This window comes from Panthera onca, chromosome A1 (assembly GCF_046562875.1).
Source record: "Panthera onca isolate mPanOnc1 chromosome A1, mPanOnc1 haplotype 2, whole genome shotgun sequence".
Lineage (NCBI taxonomy): Eukaryota > Metazoa > Chordata > Mammalia > Carnivora > Felidae > Panthera > Panthera onca.
In genome coordinates, this window is record NC_138339.1 from 29,213,810 (window position 1) to 29,234,556 (window position 20,747).

At 41.3% G+C, this 20,747-nt stretch overlaps 1 protein-coding gene and 1 pseudogene across 1 annotated transcript in view; one reads left to right on the forward strand and one right to left on the reverse strand.

Annotated features, from left to right (window-relative positions):
- The window catches only part of RANBP3L (RAN binding protein 3 like), a 283,923-nt gene that overhangs the window by 212,951 nt on the left and 50,225 nt on the right, over window positions 1-20,747 (reverse strand). The window lies entirely within an intron of this gene.
- Window positions 15,640-19,985, forward strand: LOC145715561 (small ribosomal subunit protein eS6 pseudogene; annotated as a pseudogene).

The following is a 20,747-nucleotide window of genomic DNA, read 5'->3' on the forward strand; positions in this document are numbered from 1 at the left end:
TGCAATTTTAGAAGACTGTGGTGCCACCTAAGACACCAGCTGCTTCTGGATGGTGCAGTATGCGATACAAAAATGGACCCCATTATCATGGCCCTGCTCCCAATCTCCCTCACTAGGAAATGGGTCCCCTGGTCTGACACTAAGTTGTGTGGGTTTCTATGCTCCTGAATAGGTATTCTGTAAGCTCCTTGGTAATGAAGCCTAGATAAAGCCTCTACAGGTGGAAAACGCAACCCTATACCTAAAATAGCCTGTGATAGTCAGCCTCCAAAATGGCCCCCAACAATTCTCTCCTCATATTCACACCCTTGTAGAGTCTCTTCTACATTAAAAAGGGCTGATCTGTATAACCAATAGGATATTGCAGAAATGACATGTGACTTCTGAGGCTATGGCGTAAAAGACATGTGGTTTCTGTCTTACCCTCTTTTGGGTCACTTGCTCTGGGGGAAGCCAGTTGGCATGTATCAGGACACTCAAGGAGCCTTATGGAGAAGTCTGCATGGTGAAGGACTGGGGCCTCCTGCTGAAAGCCAGCGTCTGACTAAAACCTTATACAGCCCCCTAGCCAGAACTGCCCAGCTGCACAATTCCCAAATTCCTGACCTACAGAAAGCACAAGAAATGAGAAATGCTTTCCTTGTACTAAGCCACTTAGATCTGAGGTGATTTGTTATGCCTAAAGTTTTGGGCATAGCACCTACCTAGCTACTGAACAAATCATCTTACTTCTTTTTCTACATGGAAGTCAAAATCATTCTAACTATGTGCCAAGATATCCTCTATAATAAATCTGATTATTCTTCATTGAATCCTTCATCTCTGGACTGTATAGAAATGACAGAAGTATGTACTCCAATATCCCGGGTTACTGAATAAAAAATGGACAATCTTCCCATAAGGTTTTTCAAAATGTAAACATACCAAATATAACAAAATTGATTACTGGAAAAAAACAACAATCAGAGAGAGATTAAAAAAACAAAAACAAAAAACCCTAGAGGTGCCTGGATGGCATAGTTGGTTAAGTGTCTGATTCTTGATCTCAGCCCAGGTCATGATCTCACAGTCAGTGAGTTCAAGCCCTGCATCAGGCCCTGCACTGGTGCAGTCTGCTTGGGATTCCGTCTCTCCTCTCTGCCCCTCCCACTTGCACTCACTCTCTCTCTCAAAATAAAAACATAAACTTAAAAAAAATACAATGTCATTAATTGCCATCTTCATCTTGTTTTACTCTTTGGATAAACCTAAGATCTGTGGGCCACAAGAGGAATGCAAACACTACTGTCCTAGAAGATTGCCAATACTTAAAAACTTCTGATGATATTGGAGGTGAGATTATCAACTATGCTTTTTTGATACTGCATAATAAAATATAACATTTGGAAAATCAGCATAACTTAATGAGCCAATATTTCCCAAGTGACTAATTCATGATATTATGAAATTACTCATGGGTAAAAGATGCATTAAAAGTACATGCTAAAACAATAGATTTTAGTGTGAAAAATATGGAAAGTTTGATGGTTTCAGATTCCACATTGCAATTAATCTTTAAAAACCATTCGATTTTCAAGTTTTACGTAGCAAAGAAAAAGCCCCACAATTATCTGAAAACACTATAAAAATACTTCTCTCTTTTCCAATTAAAAACCCGAGTGAGGCCAAATTTTCACCATATACTTTGACCAAAACAACACAGTGTAAACATAACATAACCATTCCACAGAAGGAACACAGAAGCACAGAGATAAGAACATAGCTGTTTTCTCTTAAGCCAGACATGAAAGAGATCTGCAAAAATGTAAAACAATGTCACACTTTTCACTACTTTTGTTTCAGAAAATAACACAAAAATAAGTTATGCTAATATGTAATGGTTTTATATTTAAATCAATTAATATGTTTTAATGTTCTTATTTCTATTTCTAATACTATGTAGAGATTTAACTCAAAAAATGTCCTTTTGGGGGGGGTCGTCATCAGTTTTTCAGAGTGGAAAAGGGTCAGAAGACTAAAGAATATAAGAACTGCTAAACTTTTGCAACTTCATGAAGTTGGAACTATTGTTATCATCCCCATTCTACAGAGGAAGAAACTGAAGTTTAAGGAGTAATTTGCTCAACGTTATGCAGATGTCAAGTGGCAGAGGTAAGATTCAACCCAGGCTTCCAGCTTTGGGGCCCAGACCCTTCCCTACTATACCACACTGTTGGGGTTTGGTCAAACAATTCAGCTATAGTAGCGCAAAGGGTTGGCTTCATTATCACCCTCAATTTTCCTCATTCTCAGTAGCACAAAGTCCCATCCTTGCTCTCCTAGGATTACTGAGAAAGGCAACATAACCCTTCCAGTATAGGACCTCCATGAGTGGAAGGAGGTTGGTGATCATCAAGGTCATACCATGCTGTGTACTGGGAGGGGTGGGAGAAATGGTCAATTCACACATATCATCCAAGTTATTCTAAGTATGTCCAGATTCTCCCAGCTGTTAGACTTGGTACTTTCCAATGGGTTGATTTTGGAAACAGTGACCTGATCCAAAGCCAGGAGCTGATCAGGTTCTTCCTCCCTGCCTCTAATTCTGCCCTATGTAACATGGTAGACACTGGACTCATGTAGCTATTTACATTTAAACTAAAATTAGTTAAAAAGCAATAACATGAAATGTTCAGTTCCTCAGTCTCACTACTGTATTTCAGGTGCACATGCATACATGTATATTGCAGCTGCTGGGGTCCCTGGAATTTTATGTGGTCTAGCAAGGAATGTGCTAGCTTTGCAGTGAGTCGAACCTGGGCCATCAGATGATAAATATTTCCTAGATGGTGGTAGTGATGGCAGTGAGGGTGATGGAAGGAGCTGAGGACCAACATCTGCCCTTGGGATTTACAAATGTTGGGTTTCTCACAGCACAGTCTCTAGACTTTCTGCATCAGATTCCCAGGTGGGCCTCAGTCCTACTGAGCCAGAATCTTTAGGAGCAGGATTCTAGCCAATCGGACTCAGCTTTCTCCCAGCAGCACTGGGATTTTTCATTTCCCAGAACCAACAACCCTGGTCTCTCCATGTCCTCTGTAGAGGCACCAATATGGCCATCTCCTGGGTTAGAAGAATTTCAGTGGTGAGTCTGAAAGGATCCAATTGCCTGAGCCTCTCCTTTCATTTACCTTTTGTTAGGTTTCCTTAGGAATTCTCTGCAGTATAAACTCCAAGCAGGTGAATGTTCCCTCTCCCTTAGGAGATGGAGAGGAGGCTGGGATGAGGTTCTGAGTGGATTAGGGATCTCATTAATCGATGTGGGTGGGGCTGGTGAAAAAAAAAAAGTTTCAGCAGATGGCAAGCTTGACTCAGAATTTTCTGAAATTCTTTTCAAAGAGTAGTTGGGTATTCTTGTTTCACGAGATCTTTGCTATAACATGACTTTCCTTGGCTCAGAAACAGGGTTACAGAGGCCGCCACTGGGCCCCAGCCAAAGAAGTCAGATTAGCCGAAGTACCAGAAGTACTGTGTGAGAACACCGTGTCACTGAGAACACGGTCCTGGAAAGGATATCGCAAGGCCAGTCATATAGCAGGGTTCCAAGCTACAGCCATGCTGGGTTGCGAGAAAAGCCATGAGAAAAGATGCTGAACCTTGTGGGACCAAGTGACTGTAAAGTAGGCTGAACATTCCAGAATACAGAGTAAGAATCACCCTGGCGGAACTGCTACTGGGCCCTGGCCAAGCCCAGCTACTGGTTGACACCGCCCAGGAAAGCCACGAATCTTTCCTTCCTGTGAAGATGTCACCAATTAGTCATTTATGAAGCACGTGACATATGCTGAGGAGCATGCAGGTTCTCCGGGGTGTGGAGTAGGAAATAAATGAAACGATACTTTGCCTGCCCATGAAAAGTATTACGTTAGAGATCAGAAGTGTGGCTGTGAGGTTAAAAAAAATAAGTAAACATGAAATTATCTATTAATGTGATACAAATACATTAATGTGGTTTAAGGGAAAGGACTCATAAAGGCAAAAAAAATGTTCCTAATGCTAATTATACTTTAAAAGATGGTGAAGCACCTGGATGGCTCAGTCGGTTAAGCATCTGACTCTTGATTTTGGCTCAAGTCATGATCTCACACTTCGTGAGTTTGAGTCTCTCGTCAGGCACTGTGCTGACCCTGCAGACCCTTCTTGGGATTCTCTCTCTCTCCCTCCCTCTCTCCCTCCTTCCCTCTCTCTCTCTCTGTCTCTGCCCCTCCCCTGCTCACGCTGTCTCTCTCTCAAAATAAATAAATAAACTTTAAAAATCTCAAAATAAAATAAAAGGGATGGTTAAGATGAGTAATCTAAAAATTCATTCTTGGCTAACTTGCAGCAGGCTTGGAGCTGGCAAAGAGGTAGGTGTGTGTGAATGTGTGTGTGTGTGTTCACGTGCACACACATATCCACTCAAGACATGCCCAGAAGCCGAGCCACGTCCTTCTCTCTCCTCAGGGTCAGTTTCCTTACTACAGATTTTTTTCTTCTTCTGCTCTCACTCTCTTTTTCTGCCTCTACCCTCATTCTTCCCTTTGTCATGCCGCTCCGGGGCCTGTGACTTCACTGATGAAAGAGATAGGAAAACAAATATGGTCTCTTCCAGACTCTGAATTCCTTCACTGCCCTGCACCCTTCTGCTCCTTCCTTCCCCTTACCTAGCCAAACCTCACCCTCACATTTTGCTCCAACTATTTGGGATTATTTCCTAGTGTGTGGTAAGGAGGATTCTAGTGCCAACAATCCCATGCCATTTTTGGATCAGAATAAGTTGGCAGCCAGTGAAATACAGGCCAATACAATCGAACCTTCCAGGGAGCCAGCCACTCTTGGATCACTCTGCAGCCTGCTCCTATTCACACTTCACCCCTTCCTCTTGTTTTCTTCTTCATTACAACAGCAAGCAAATTATGCTCAGATAACAAGCAGGGTGTTGAGGCCCCTTGTCCCTCTTTCTTCTCTGAACCTTTGGCTTCCCCCCAGGACCTCGAGGGCTGGGATGGATGTGATTGTTCTCCTGTGAATAAGACTACAAGGCGGGGTCCAATGGAATCCAGTCTCAGTCATGTGAACAAGAGGGTCTTCTTATCCCTTGGTCTTAACCCTTGTGAGTTAGGCCCTAGCACAGGATCTTGCTAGAGTCCCTGTTCCTGTTAATAAATACTTATCTAGCAGTTGTTTGGTGGGGGTTCCAATGATGAGCCACAGGAAAAAGAAGTCCACCTCTCACAAAGCTTGCTAACTTCTGGAGCATTTCACAAGTTGTGAAATGTCAGCGGTTGTTATGTCACTGTCGTTATGGTCAGGGCGGGTAGGTCCACTTGGTCACATTCACTGGAGCTAATGACAACAAGGACTAGTCCTCAAAGGGCCAGCAGCCTTTGTATAAAGAAAAATAAGCTGTGTAGCCCTGACTCCCCATGCCCTCGGTCAAGGTTTGCAGTGTGGCCTTCGGTCTGGCCACAGCAGAGTGTAGGCCAGTTTAGGTCATGTTGACTCTGGGAGACAGAGAAGTGGGAGACCTCAATGGCAACATCTCACCGAAGGCTACCAGTGGCACCAGGAACAAATAAAAGTGAGCACACTAGCATCATAACTGTTTCCTCCTCTTCTCTGGCCAAGCCCCACAGAGCCTTTCACCCACAGAGGAGACCCACACCAATGCTACCCCAATCCCTTGGGCAAATACTCCTTTGTTAATTTTCTTGCCTCATCTACTTATTTAAATGGGACTAGAGACAAATTGCTGCTCCCACACCTACTCCCACACAAACTGTGGGACTTTGGGCAGGTTATAGAACCTCTCTGAGCTTCATGCTCTTCATCCATAAGGTAACAGAGTAAAAATATCTACGTCATAACCGTACAATGTGGCAATCAAACTCGATAAAGCATGCAAAAGTGCTATGTCAATTGTAAATTGGCATCATCATCTCCATCATTTCCATTTCCAATTGTAAACTTCCATCATCATTTCTTGAGTGAACTCCTTTTCCAGAAAAGACACTCTTTTCAAATGCTTCCTGCTGGAAGCATTCATGGAATTCATGGAAACTGGGCCAGCTTGACGGAGAGCATAGGTGGTACTTCTAGCCCAGGTGTGTGCATAATAATTATACTTATATGGATAAGAACCTACTGAATCGATCATCAGGAATGGGCTAAATGTACCCATTTCCCCCACTGTCCAAAAGTAGAATGTTCCAATGAAATCTTTGGTAAGCCAAAATGGTGTAAGGTGAAGAAGCAAGTATCATTAATTTATATGGAAAATTTTTAGTGCCTAGATCCAAAGAATAACCTCCCTTAGGCTTTTTTGATACCTTAGGACACAGTTTGCTGACAGATACACAAAATAAATAGAGCTCAAGTACAGATGCTCGCACAGTCCAAAGCTCTGGCAGCCTGATGCTGAAATACTAAGTATAGCTACCAGAGAAGGAGCTTGGCGAAGCCACTCTCATTGCTGGGGGTGCACTGCCTCTATAACGACTTGCTGTGAAATAAATGCTCAACGCTATTTTTGGTTTTGTTGTTTATCATAAAAGTGCAAATCATCTCTGGATTTCTTCCAGGTAGCAAAAACAAATACGGTACTAATGTAGGTCTTTCATAAACACCAAGGGGGTGCAATTGTGAACTTTCGAAAAGTAAGGGACACCTGTATGTACCTTTTCTAAACTCCTCAGGTAATTCTGAGGATTAGCCAGGCAGAGAAGACCTGGGCCTGTCTCTCATTACTCCTACATCCCTTAGCCTTTCTCCAACTTTTCTGGTAAGAATCACATGGGATACCTGCTGGAAATACGAAGTCCCACACTCCATTCCAGATGCTCTGGATCAAATCTTGGGGGAAAAAGCCTAAAACATAGGAGATTTTTATCAAGTTGGAAAACAGCCTAAAGTTTCCCAAATGTTTAGCGTATAGAAGAATTAACTGAGAACTCTGTTTCTAAGAAATGAATATGGCTAGGCGTGTCCCCTCTAACTCAAGAAATTATCTATTTGGAAAACCTGGGGTGAGTCCTGGGATATTCACTTTTAACTAGCACCCTCCGTTGTTCCTCCAGTCTTGCTACTCCATGGGAAATGCTGTCCCAAATCTCTGGAATGATCTCAGAGAATGGAGGATAAGTCCTGGGTAGGTTACTCCAGCTCCTATGAACACTCTTGCTTGAACTTCCTGGTGGCTGTTGAGAAGGACTGACTCATTGAGAAGGGACAATCCTAAGCTGTTCCAAGTCTTGGCAGTGAAAGCTCTAAAGCGGGGCACATGGCATGAGGGGCTAAGACAAGCCAAGGAATGCTAGTGTCCAGAGAAGCTGTATTCTAAGTGCTGCTTCCTGGGGTTCCACTTCTTTAAGCTGTGAATCAAATCACATATGCCACTGCCCCAAAGAAAAGCTTCCCTGCCCTGGTACTATGGACACCTAATAGGTCCTGCCAGTTGTCAACACACCTGGGAAGCTAGGCAAGTTTCCTTTGGCATCTATACTCTCCACACCCTCCCCCACCACCTTCTTGGATCCTATGCCTGCGGGACCTGCAGACTGACCACCAAGAGTCCACTATGGACTAGGACCCTTCAGGGCACATAATGTAGTCCTCGCTCAAGTATATTTGTGTCCCCAAACAAGGAGCCATTGGTAATGGAAAATGTGAGAGTAGAGGCATTTTCTTCCTTTCCCTAAGTTCCTGTCAGCACACAGATGAGAATTTCTGCTCTCTCCAATATATTGAAGCAAAAGCTTCCCCTTTCTTGTCACCACTCATTGGCTTTGCCTAAGTGATAACAGAGAGTCAGTTTATCAATGTGGGAAGGGAGGTTCTTTTTTTTTGTTTAAGTTTACCTATTTTAAGAGAGAGAGAGAGAGAACAGGGGAGGGGCAGAAAGAGGGAGAGAGAGAATCCCAAGCAGGCTCTGTGACTGTGAGATCATGACCTAAACCGAAATCCAGAGTTGGACACCCAACCAACTGAGCCACTCAGGTGCCCTGGGGAAGGGAGATTCCTGTTGGGTCTCCAGCTGGAGGCATCTATCCAATGGATAGCTTTATCCCCACTACTCTACATCCTGGAGATTCCATGGCTTGTCTCTTTGATGATATGAATCTTCAGGTATGGATCTAGATAATCAGTGAGGAAGGCTTGCTTCAAAATACAAGAGAGCCTAGGCATTTACCATTTGCTCCTAAAAGATGATGAGGTGATCTTATTTCTGCCCTCCCACCTCCCATCTGATTTAATATCTCTTTTGAAACCAAGATCAGCCAAAAGCATTGTGATAACACAGACGATGGATCCCTGGGCATGGGATAAGACACTGATGGACAGACTGACTGACTGACTGACTGACTAACCAACTAGAGAGACTCCCACGCATAGTGACTCATACAGTTGATTTTTCATAGTCACCAAATAAAGATTTAAAAAATCGAAGTAAGTTACTTCTGACAAAATCCGCAGATGGAACACAACTGTCTACTTTCCTCCCAAAATACACTTAAAAATGCCAATAAAGGGTTATTTTTTTCTTAAGACATAAATCTAAAAAGCCAGGGGCTCCTGGGTGACTCAGTCAGTTGAGCTTTGGCTTCAGCTCAGGTCATGATCTCTCACAGTTAGTGACTTTGAGCCCCGCATCAGGCTGTCTACTGTCAGCACAGAGCCTGCTTCGGATCCTCTTTCTCCCTCTCTCTCTGCCCTTCCCCTGCTCGTGCCATCTCTCCCTCTCTCAGAAATACATTAAAAAAATACATTAAAAAATTTAATAAATCTAAAAGGCCAATAGTCCATGATAGAAGGAACTAAGAGCAAAAATTTGGAAGACAGAAAATACATGAATGTATTCCCTAAACCAGAAAGCTGAGAAACAATTTGGTTTGCACCAAGAAATCCTCAAAAGTTTTGGAAATTAGCAGCACGTACCTCTAGAAAGAGGGGAGCTAGACAGGGTAGCTGAAATAAACAGGACTGGTTGAAGACTATATTTTAGAGCCAGACCCCCAACGTCCCTCCCAGGACAGTCATGTTATACAATTTGTTGCTTTTCTCCTAACTAATCTTTAATGTTTATTTATTTTTGAGAGAAAGCACAAGCAGGGGAGGGGCACAGAGAGAGGGAGACACAGAATCCGAAACAGGCTCCAGGCTCCTAGCCGTCAGCACAGAGCCCGACGCGGGGCTCGAACTCACAAACTGTGAGATCATGACCTGAGTCGAAGTTGGATGCTTAATCAACTGAGCCATCCAGGTGCCCCTCTCCTAACTAATCTTATAGACCTCTGTGACCTTTAAAACTATGTGCATTTTACTACTTTTTTTTTTTCTTAATTAAGGTAGGGAAGGAAGGAGGGTAAAAGGCATTCTCTATTAACAAGCATGTCCAGGGCCAATTTTCCCCTCTTCCTCTCCTCTCTGAATCTAGCCCTTCAAAGTCTAGCACATGCAGTCAGCTCAAGATCCCAAATGAACTCTGCCACAGCATGAGGAAATTTCACGCTGAGAACAGTTGAACACTGTGGCACGTTACTCAGTAGCTTGGCTAGAGTTTAAACAGGTCCATCCAGGCTCTCTCTGTCTTCCTTCTTCCTGCCAGGTACAAGGCCCCTACCCTCCAGGTTACTGTCTTGCTGTCCAGCACACCTGAGTTCTATACCTATAGCAAAGGCTGAGGTCATTCCTCTAGCTCCTCCTGGTCCTGAAGGAGAAGGCCCTTTCCCACTCTGGCCCAGGTCTCCTCATTGAAACCAAAGTCAGCCAAGTCAGAGTATTCACCACCTAGGTATTAGAAGCCCATTTTTTCTTAGTCATTTCTGTTTGCTCTTATCGAGGCTCCTCTTGCCTGGGGTCCACCCAATCTCCCCATCATCACAAAGCTTATTCTGGATTATGTATATGTTCATTCTTTCTAGGCATTTTTCCTTCTGCAAAATGGCTTCTTTCTGGCTCTGCCTCAGGCCAGCCCTAGCACACTAGGTCCTGTTTGGGACTCTTCTGCTCCAAAACTCTTAAGGGTCTCTGTTTTCAAGATAATGATCTTGATCAAGATAATGACAATGATCTGGCTCTGGGAAGACTTATGGACTGTTCTCTATACTGTATAAAGAACAGTATAAAGCTGTTCTTTATACTCTCAGGATCCTGTCGTGTTTGCATTTTAATGCATAAACCTCTGGCAACCTGCCTGAACCCTAGTCGCCATCTTTGGGAGAAGAGGGATTTCTTTCTTTCCTTTTTTTTTTTTTTTTAAGAGAGAGAGAGAGAGAGAGAGAGAGAGAGAATCCCAAATAGGCTCCATGCCCAGTGCAGAACCTGATGTGGGGCTTGATCTTATGACCCTGAGATCATGACTCAAGCTGAAATCAAGAGCTGGACGCTCAACTGACAAAGTCACCCAGGCGCCCCGGGAGAAGAGGGATTTCTAAACAGGTTCTAGAAGCAGTTTCCTGAAATAGGAACTTTGTGGTCATTTTGTTGATAGGGACTCTAATGCCCTGGGAAATCCTAGATCCTAGTCTCACATCTGGGACTCTAGTTTATAGTCCACCAGAGCACCTGTAAAATGTGTTAAAGATCACAAACTTTGGGGTGCCTGGGTGACTCAGCTGGTTAGGTGTCCAACTCTTGATTTCAACTCAGGTCATGATCTCACGGTTTATGACATCAAGCCCTGCATCAGGCTCTGTGTTGGCAGTGTGGATGGAGCCTGCTTGGGATTCTCTCTCTCCTTCTCTCTCTCTGTGCCCCTCCCCTGCCTGCATGCACTCTCTCTTTCTCTAAAAATAAATAAATAAACTTTAAAAGGAAAAAGATCACTAATATACATCAATTTTTCCTATGCTGAGCCCTGGAAATGGTTTTTTTGCAGCACCATGTAGTCGTTAAGACTGTAAAGTCTGGGGCACTGAATTCTGGCTTAGCTGTGTGACCTTAAGCATGTTACTTAACTTCTCAGTTCACTTATCTGGGGATAAAAGTACTTGTGCAGTTTGGTATTAGTTAATACATGTATATACTTAGAATGGTGCCTGGCACATAGTAAATACTCAGTAAAACCTATGGTCTCTGGCCCACCCTGCCCTCCAAGGAGGATGCAACCCACCACCAAGTTACCCACTCTCTCCTCTGCTGACCACTGTGAATGGTGCTGCTGTGATCATATTCATCACCCTATAGTGTCTCCTGCTGGTCAGGGGCCTCCTGAGGACAGGAGCTGTATCTTAATCATCTTTATATTCCCCACTATCTGTTGCAGAGTTCAGCATTTTGCAATTGTGTGATAAATGTTTGTGCAACTAATATCTTTCAAAGAAGAGAGAATAGCAGGCAGTTATGAGCTCCTCAGCAGAGATTTGATTATTAATTATCAGAAACCCAGAGGTCTCTCTCGCCACACCCTCCATGGCACCTGGGAAATTTCTTCATATGATTTTAACTTCTTTCCCATCATTATGGAAGCATCTGCTGAGAAGAACCCAGAAGAGGAAAGAAAGGGAGTGAACCGAGTCGATGTGACTGATCCCAATCTTGGAGGCAGCCAGTTCCATTGCTTTGTGTTCTATGACCTTTTCAAGATGTCATTTTTCAAGACTCTTTCCCAGCAAGAGCACCCTGCCTTCCCCAAACTTCCCTTAGCATTGTTGTACCACCCCAGAGTCTGTTGACCACAGAGTTTTGTTTACAAATACTATGGCAACCCCAGAAGCTCTGGCAAATATAAAATATCTTGCAAGCAAATAAAGCACAAGGCTGGAGCCATCAAAGCCCTCTGGACTCCCAACCTCACTGATAGGGTTTTAAAGACATCTGTTTTATGTTCCTGAGCAGGCATTGCACCACGGTTTTCAGGACATTTTTTTCCTTCAAAGGGGACATGTCCTAAGGGACATTTAAAAAACCCATTCCTCTTGCCAATAACTGCATTACAGTTTAGCTGCAGAGCCTCACTGAGGGGATTATCAACTTTCTGATGTACAAATTTTAGTGGGATGGTTCGTCAAATGTAATTATTTCAGTGTGTCCATATCCCCTTCCCTTTACCTGCTTAGTTTGGTTACAGATCCTGATAAAAAGATTCAAGTACAAGGAGTCAGGGGGAGGGGGAGGGGGAGAGGTGATTCCAGTAAAGAGATGGGAAATGAGACAGGAAAAAGAAGGCAGCAAATAAACAGTGCATGATAGAGTCCATTTCTGCTGGAAGTAACTGGAGCATAAAGTTGGGAACACAAAGAATCAGTTAGAACGTGTGCTTTGAAGCTACCAAACCCAAGATGCAAAGGAGCTGAAGATTTATGAACGAGTTTTCATCAGTCATGGTTGAAGACTGCTGGGTGTAGGAGATTAAATAAAGCCTCAGGCACTTCTCACCTAAGGAAAGAAAGCCTTAGGATGTAAGAAGTCTGACACTGCAGTTGTAAGGCCAGAGGGGATAGGACAGCACAACAGGAGTAACCCCTTGAAGCCCCACCTTGGCCCTTTGCCCAAGGTTGGGGATTCTTTCCTTTGAACTTGTACATTTTTATCTTTCTTATCCTAAACAGAATGCCTATTGGTGATATACACATGAGATTTGTCTTTGGCAATAGTTCCTTTCCCACTAACTGTGGATTACATCTCTTATAGGGGCAGCACCCACCTAAGATTAGAAAGAGGATTAGGTCTCACTAATAAGTAAACATACTTCTACTCTTTATTTCAAAATTCTTCACATAGTTGATTATGGCTATCTTGCTCTGCCTAGTCTTCCCTTCTCCAAGCTGAATATCCTCAGATCCCTTAATAAGTATAATACAGTAACACCACCTGGTGTTTTACTTTACTTCTTTATGATGCTTTACTTCTTATAAGCCACAGAACATGGTCATACCATAGCTGCCACTCATCTTGATTCCTCCCATATAGTCCTCGTCCCTCCATCTCCGCCACTTTCTGTAAGTTTGGTTCTTGTTGGTATAAGGAAACATAGTCAAATTGCCAGTAGCCTAGGTAAATATGCTCTTTATCACTGTCAACTCTGTAAAGAATCTGGTATGTTACCCTCTTTGCAAGCAAACAAACTAACCTTACACAGATCCATGGATGCTGGCAGAAGATATGAGATTCCTGGGTCAGAGACAAAAGACTTTATTACTCACAGCACAGCAAAGGGCATAAGCATCAAAATATTTGTACCAGTCTTTCAGGCCCAAATTCCCACAGGCAATGAAAAGATGACCAAGTGACACCCACACTTGCATTGGGTTGCTTTACAGGAGTTTACAGAACCTGAATCCTTTATAATGGCCAAAAAGCAAACAAAGCAAAAAGTCTGACCTTGGCTCCAGAGGGAGAAATCTTTTTTATACCAGGTTTATAGGCAATCTTGTCTTCCGCTCTACAAGATTCTATCTCTAACTTCCAAGCTGTTTGCTACATAAACATCTTTGAGAAGATAGTCCAAAATAAAGAATTGCAGAAACATGAGAATCAGATAATTATCTCTCAATATTTATGTAATAGGTAGATAAATGTAGATGACTACATTAATTCTTATAAACAGTACTCTAATTTCTAAATGACTTCCATTTTTATTTCAGAGGCACTTCACTTGCATTTTGGGAAATGATATCTTTTATTTTACCTCTCAGGTTCTAGCTACCTGATTCTCTGAAAGGCCCTTAATCAAGGAAATACACACTTAAAATCTAATTGTAGAGTACCTACTTGAATAAACACAATAGTTTTTTAAAAAAATTAAGTGAAGGGTTGCAGAACTTCTGTGATTTGAGATGAAATGTCATGAACTAAATTATTCTCTCACCTGAAACAACTAAAAAGCCCAGACAAAATGCATGACACAATGGTTTTCAAGACATTAAACATCAGGTATTGAAAGACAATGAACACTAAAAGAGGAGAAACAAATGAAATGAATCTACATGTGTCCCATCTTACTGCCTAGAGCAGTTTCCAGGATGTGGAAGAGAAAGGAAAAACCTAACTAGAGCCAGCATCATCCCTGAGTGAGGAGACAGAGCTGAGAGTCTGAGAGGATTGGTCTCCCCATAGCTAGAGACTGTATGGGAGACTGCTGGAGAGAACAGGACTCAGAGAGCTCTTGAGATCTGCAGATGACTCACAAGTCTTCAGTAGAGTGCTGAGCAACATTTGTATGTCAGGAAATGACCCTGAGGCAGGCTGAAGTTGGGGGGAGGGGATATCCAATGAGAGTAGAAGGAATAACCAAAGGTCACACAATGCCAAAAAAAAGTTCCTGGTTCCACAAACCAGAGAAGAAAACCTCGTAATTCAGAGTTGTCAGCTAGCATATATCCAAAAGTTTTACCTTAGTAATGGCGGAAAATTAGCCCTAAACTAAAAACTGCTCTGATCCTGCCTAACAAAATCTAAAAGACCCAAAAGGATCATACTGTTAGATTAGTAAACTTAATGATATTATAATAGAAAGTATTCAAATGAAAAATAGAGAAAAGACTGAAGAAAAAGACGAACAGAGCATCAGTGAGATCTGGGACAACTTCAAGCGGCCTGATATATAGGGAATTGGAGCTCCTGAAGTAGGAAGAAGAAATAATAATAATAATAATAATAATAATAATGGAAATAATGGTCAGAAATTTAATGAAAACTATAAACTCACAGATCTAAGAAATTCAACAAAATCCAAGTATAAGAAACAAGAAGAAATGATTAAATGATTAAGTCAGTTGGTTAAGCATCAGACTCTGGATTTTGGATCAGGTCATAATCTCATGGTTCTGGTTGTGAGATCGAGCCCCAGGTTGGGCTTGAAGCCTGCTTGGGATTCTCTCTCTCCCTCTCTCTCTGCCCCCCTCCTATTTGTGTGCACATGCCACTCTCTCTCTCTCAAAATAAATAAATAAGTAAAGTCTTTAAAAAAAAGCATGTAGGGACGTCATCATATGGCCTATTGCAAAAAAACAAAGATAATTTATCAGATAATTATATCAGACTCCTAGTGAAAAGAATGCAAGTCAGAAGGGACTAGGGCACGTATTCAAAGTAACGAAATGGAATTCTATACCCAGCAAAAATATCTTTTTAAAAAAGTGTGAAATAATTATTTTTTTCAGAGATATAAAAGCTGAAAGAAGACATTACCAGCACAAGAGTGCTAGAAAGTGTAACTATGTAAATATAAATCAAATATTTTTTCCTTATTATTTAAACTTCTTTGAGTGATAATTCACTTTAAGGGGGGGAAAAACCTGTTGTGAGGTTTATAATGTATTTAAAGTAGAATGTAAATAATAATTGTGCAAAGATCAGGAGGAAGAAATGAAAGTACACCAGAATCAGGTTCTAATACTGTATTTGAAATGGTATGATATCACATGAAGATATATTGTGGTAAGTTAAAGATGTTTACTATAAACCACAAAGCAACCACTAAAAAAATACAACAGATTTATAGCCATTATCCAAATCCAGAGTTAAAATGCAATCATCAAAGATACTTAATCCCAAAGAAGGGCATACTATGGTCTGAATGTATCCCTCCAAAATTCATGTGTTGAAATCCTAATGTCCAAGTTGATGGTATTGGCAGGTAAGACCTTTGAGACATGATTAGATCATGAGGGCAGAGCCTTCATGAATGGGATTGGTGCCCTTAGAAAAGAGACTTTAGAGATATCTCTATCTACTTCTACCAGGTAAGGACACAAGAAGTCTTCAACTGGAAAGAAGGCTTTCACTCAGTCATGCAGGCACCCTATTTCAGAATTCCAATCTCCAGAATCATTGAAAGTCAATTTGTATTGTTTATAAGCTACCCAGTCTGTGACATTTTGTTATAGCAGACTAAAGGCACAAATGAAGAGAAAGAGAACAAGGAACAGAAGAGACAAGTAGAAAACATGGCAAAGGGAAGATTTGAACTCAACTTTATCAATAGTTACATTAAACATAAATTGCCTAAACACTATAATTAAAAGAATTTTTTAAAAAAAGAACCTGCTGCCTACCATAAACCTACTTTAAATACAAGAAACAAATAGGTTAAAAGGAAAAGAATGGCATGGTTGGCTGAATAATGGTTCCCCAAAGATAACCACATCCTAATCCCTGGAAACTGTGTTCACATTACCTTACATAGAAACAGGGATCTCACTGATGTGATTAAGGATCTTGAGATGAGGAAATTATCCAAGTGGTCCTATTGTAATCATGGGAGTCTTTATGTGAGAGAGGCAAGAGGGTCAGAGCCAGAGAAGCCATGTGACAATGGAAGCAGAGATAATTAAGGGGAATATAATGATGCTATGCTGTTGGCTGTAAGGATGGAGGAAGGGGCCCTAAGTTAAAGCATCCTGAAAGTAGAAAAGGCGGGGAAATGGATTCTTCCCCAGAGCTTCCAGAAGGAACCAAACCTGATGATACCTTGACTTTAGGCCAACAAACCTGATTTTGGACTTCTGACCTCCAGAACTATAACATAACAAATTTGTGTTGTTTAAAGCCACTAAGTTTGTAGTAACTTGTTATAGCAGCAATAGGAAACTAATATAGATGGGAAAAGATGTACGATGTTAACACTAATCAAAACAAAGATAGTGTGACCATTTTAATATCAGACAGTTTTTAAAGTAAAGAATATTGCCAGGGTTAGAGAAGCTCATTACAGAATGATAAAGGAGTCTGTCAATTCTTCTAGAAGACATAACAATTCCAAAAATGAATGTATCCAATAACAGAGCTTCAAAATACATGAAACAAAAAATTGATGGAATTTTAGAACAAATTTTCCAAATCTATAATTATAATTGCAGATTTCACTATCTATCTCTCAATAATTGATAGGAAAAGTAGACAGAAAATCAGGTAAGATACAGACATCTTGATTAACACTATCATCTTGACCTAATTGACATTTCTAGAACATTCCACACAACAACAGACTACACATTCTTTTCAATTGCATGCAGAACACAGACCATATTCTGAACAAAACAAATCTGTGTCAATTTAAGAGGATTCATGTCATACAAATTATTTCTCTGACCACAGTGGAATTATTATTTTTTTCAATATATGAAGTTTATTGTCAAATTGGTTTCCATACAACACCCAGTGCTCATCCCAAAAGGTGCCCTCCTCAATACCCATCACCCACCCTGCCCTCCCTCCCACCCCCCATCAACCCTCAGTTTGTTCTCAGTTTTTAACAGTCTCTTATGCTTTGGCTCTCTCCCACTCTAACCTCTTTTTTTTTTTTTTTTCCCTTCCCCTCCCCTATGGGTTTCTGTTAAGTTTCTCAGGATCCACATAAGAGTGAAAACATATGGTATCTGTCTTTCTCTGTATGGCTTATTTCACTTAGCATCACACTCTCCAGTGCCATCCACGTTACTACAAAGGGCCATATTTCATTCTTTCTCACTGCCATGTAGTACTGCAATGTGTATATAAACCACAATTTCTTTATCCATTCATCAGTTGATGGACATTTAGGCTCTTTCCATAATTTGGCTATTGTTGAGAGTGCTGCTATAAACATTGGGGTACAAGTGCCCCTATGCATCAGTACTCCTGTATCCCTTGGGTAAATTCCTAGCAGTGCTATTGCTGGGTCATAGGGTAGGTCTATTTTTAATTTTCTGAGGAACCTCCACACTGTTTTCCAGAGCGGCTGCACCACTTTGCATTCCCACCAACAGTGCAAGAGGGTTCCCGTTTCTCCACATCCTCTCCAGCATCTATAGTCTCCTGATTTGTTCATTTTGGCCACTCTGACTGGTGTGAGGTGATAACTGAGTGTGGTTTTGATTTGTATTTCCCTGATGATGAGCAACATTGAGCATCTTTTCATGTGACCACAGTGGAATTAAATTAGAAACCAATAATAGCAAGATCTGGAAAACTCCCAAATATTTGGAAACTAAGTAATACACATTTTTAACAGTTTTATTTAATTGACACAAAATTGTATATATTTAAAGTGTAGAAGTAATAAACTTCTAAACTTATGAGCCAAAAAAGAAATCAAAGAGAAATTAGGAAGTATTTAAAAACTAAAAAGAATAGGGAGCCTGGGTGGCTCAGTCAGTTAAGTGTCGGACTTTGGCTCAGGTCATGATCTCTCAGTCTGTGGGTTCGAGCCCCACATCAGGCTCTGTGCTGACAGCTCAGAGCCTGGAGCCTGCTTTGGATTCTGTGTCTCCCTCTCTCTCTACCCCTCCCCCACTCATGCTCTGTCTCTCATTCTCTCAAAAATAAATAAACATTAAAAAAAATTAATTAAAAAGAAGAAAAATAACATCAAAACATATGGGATGCAGCTAAAGCAGTACTTAGAGATAAATGTATAGTAGTAACTATCTATATTAGAAAGAAAAAAGTTCTCAAATCAATGACTTCAGCTTCCACTTAAAGAAATTTAAAAAAAGAAAAGCAAATTAAACCAAGGAATTAAAGTAGAAGGAAGGAAGGAATAAATATCAGAGCAAAAATCAATGAACAGAAGACAGAATAACAGTCAGGAAATCAATGAAACCAAAAGCTGCTTGAGAATATCAATAACACTGAAGAACCTCCAAATAGAATTATCAAGAAAAAAAAAAAAAAACAGAGAAAACAAAAACTAATAATATTAGAAATGACAGAGGTGAATGTATCTTAAATTCTACAAATATTATGCCAGGTCCACATGACTCAGTCAGTCTAGTGTCTGACTTCGACTCAGGTCATGATCTCAAGGTTCATGAGTATAAGCCCCGCATCAGATTCTGCACTTTCAGTGCAGAGCCTGCTTCGGATTTGCTCTCTCTCCCTCTCTCCCTTCCCCTCCCTACCGGTGCTTTCTTTCAAAATAAATAAATAAACTTAAAAAAATAAATGAGCAAGAAATTTTATACCAATAAATTTAACAACTTTAAAATGGACCAATTCTTTGAAAGTTACAAACTAATAAAGTTCACTCAACATGGCTCTTTTTTTTTTATTTTTATTTATTATTTTTTTTTTTTGAGAGACAGCACAGGAAGGGGAGGAACACAGAGAGAGGGAGCCATGGAATCTGCAGCAGGCTCCAGGTTCTGAGCTGTCAGCGCTGAGCCTGATGCAGGGCTCGAACCCATGAACTGTGAGATCACGACCAAAGTCATGAGGCCCTCCCGACTGAGCCACCCAGGCGCCCCAACACAGCTCTTTTTCAGGGCACCTCAGAGGTGGTCGGCTGCTTCAGGGTGAAGCTGAACCTCTCTTTCCCAGCTACTGGCTGCCAGAAACTCATCAAAGTGGACAATAAATGCAAATTTCGTACCTTTTATGAGAAGCATATGACCACAGAAGTTGCTGCTGATGCTCTGATTGAGGAATGGAAGGGTTGTATGGTCCCAATCAGTGGTGGGAACTGTAGACAAGGATTCTCCCTGAGGCATGGTGTCTTGACCCATGACTGTGTCTGCCTGCTACTGTGTAAGGGGCACTCCCATTACAGACCAAGGAGGACTGAAGAAAGAAAGCGCAAATCTTTTCCACGTTGACTGTGGATGTCAATCTCAGTGTTCTCAACTTGATTATTGTAAAAAAAACAAAACAAAACAGGGAGGCGATATTCCTAGACTCACTGATATTACTGTGCTTTGTCTCCTGGGACCCAAAAGAGCTAGCAGAAATCTTTTCAATCTCTCTAAAGAAGATTATGTCTACCAGTACATTGTGAGAAAGAGCCTAAACAGTAAGAAACCTAGAAACAAAGTGCCCAAGATTCAACATCTTGTTCCTCCACATGTCATGTGACACAAACATCTTCTCTCTGAAGAAATAGCATACTAGGTTAAAAAAAGGAAGAGGCTGCAAAATATACTAAACTTTTGGCCAAGAGAATGAAGAAAGCCAAAGAGAAACACCGGGAACAGATTGCCAAGACACAGAGGCTGTTCTTTCTGGAAGCTTCTACCTCTAAGTTGAGTCTAGTCAAAAATGAGATTTTCTAAGAGTAACAAATAAATAAGATCAGACATAAAACAAAACAAAAGTTCACTCAACATAGATAAATCTCAAAATAATCATGCTGAGTAAAAGGAGCCAGACCAAAAAAGAGTACACATGTGTGATTCCATTTATATAAGTTTCTAGTAAATGAAAACAAATCTATTAGGAAAGAAAGCAGATCTGTGGTTGCTTGAAGTGTAGGAGCGGTGTGGGCAGGGGCCAGGAAGAGGGGAGAGGGATGGGTTCCAAAGGGGCAAGAAGGAACTCTTGGAGGGGATGAATATGTCCATTATCTTGATTATGGTGATGAGTTCATGGGTGTATACATATGTCTAAACTTACCAAACTATATACTTTAAGTACATGCAGTTTATTTTATGCCAATTGGTAAATTACTTTTATCAATAAAACTGAGTTTTTTTTCAACTTGAAATCTATAAATCTCAATTCAATCCACCTGTTTTTAAAGTTAGACTTTAAAGCACCAGCCAGCTCTATTAAAAAAGGGACCCACTTGAAGCAAGGAGGTGTGTGCCTATCCGATGCTCGTTTATGTGCAGTACACAGAATTCTGTTCTGAAGACAGAACCGGGAGAGAAGGTGGAATGGGGGAACAGGGAGGGTACGGGCAGCCAGCCTGGCTGGAATTATCAATTGAGCTACCAACACACAAAAAAAACCCGCTTCACTTGCCCACCCTCTCCCCAGGCAATACACGGGGTGCAAAGTAAGTAAAATCTACTTCTGGCCTGACAGAAGAATTC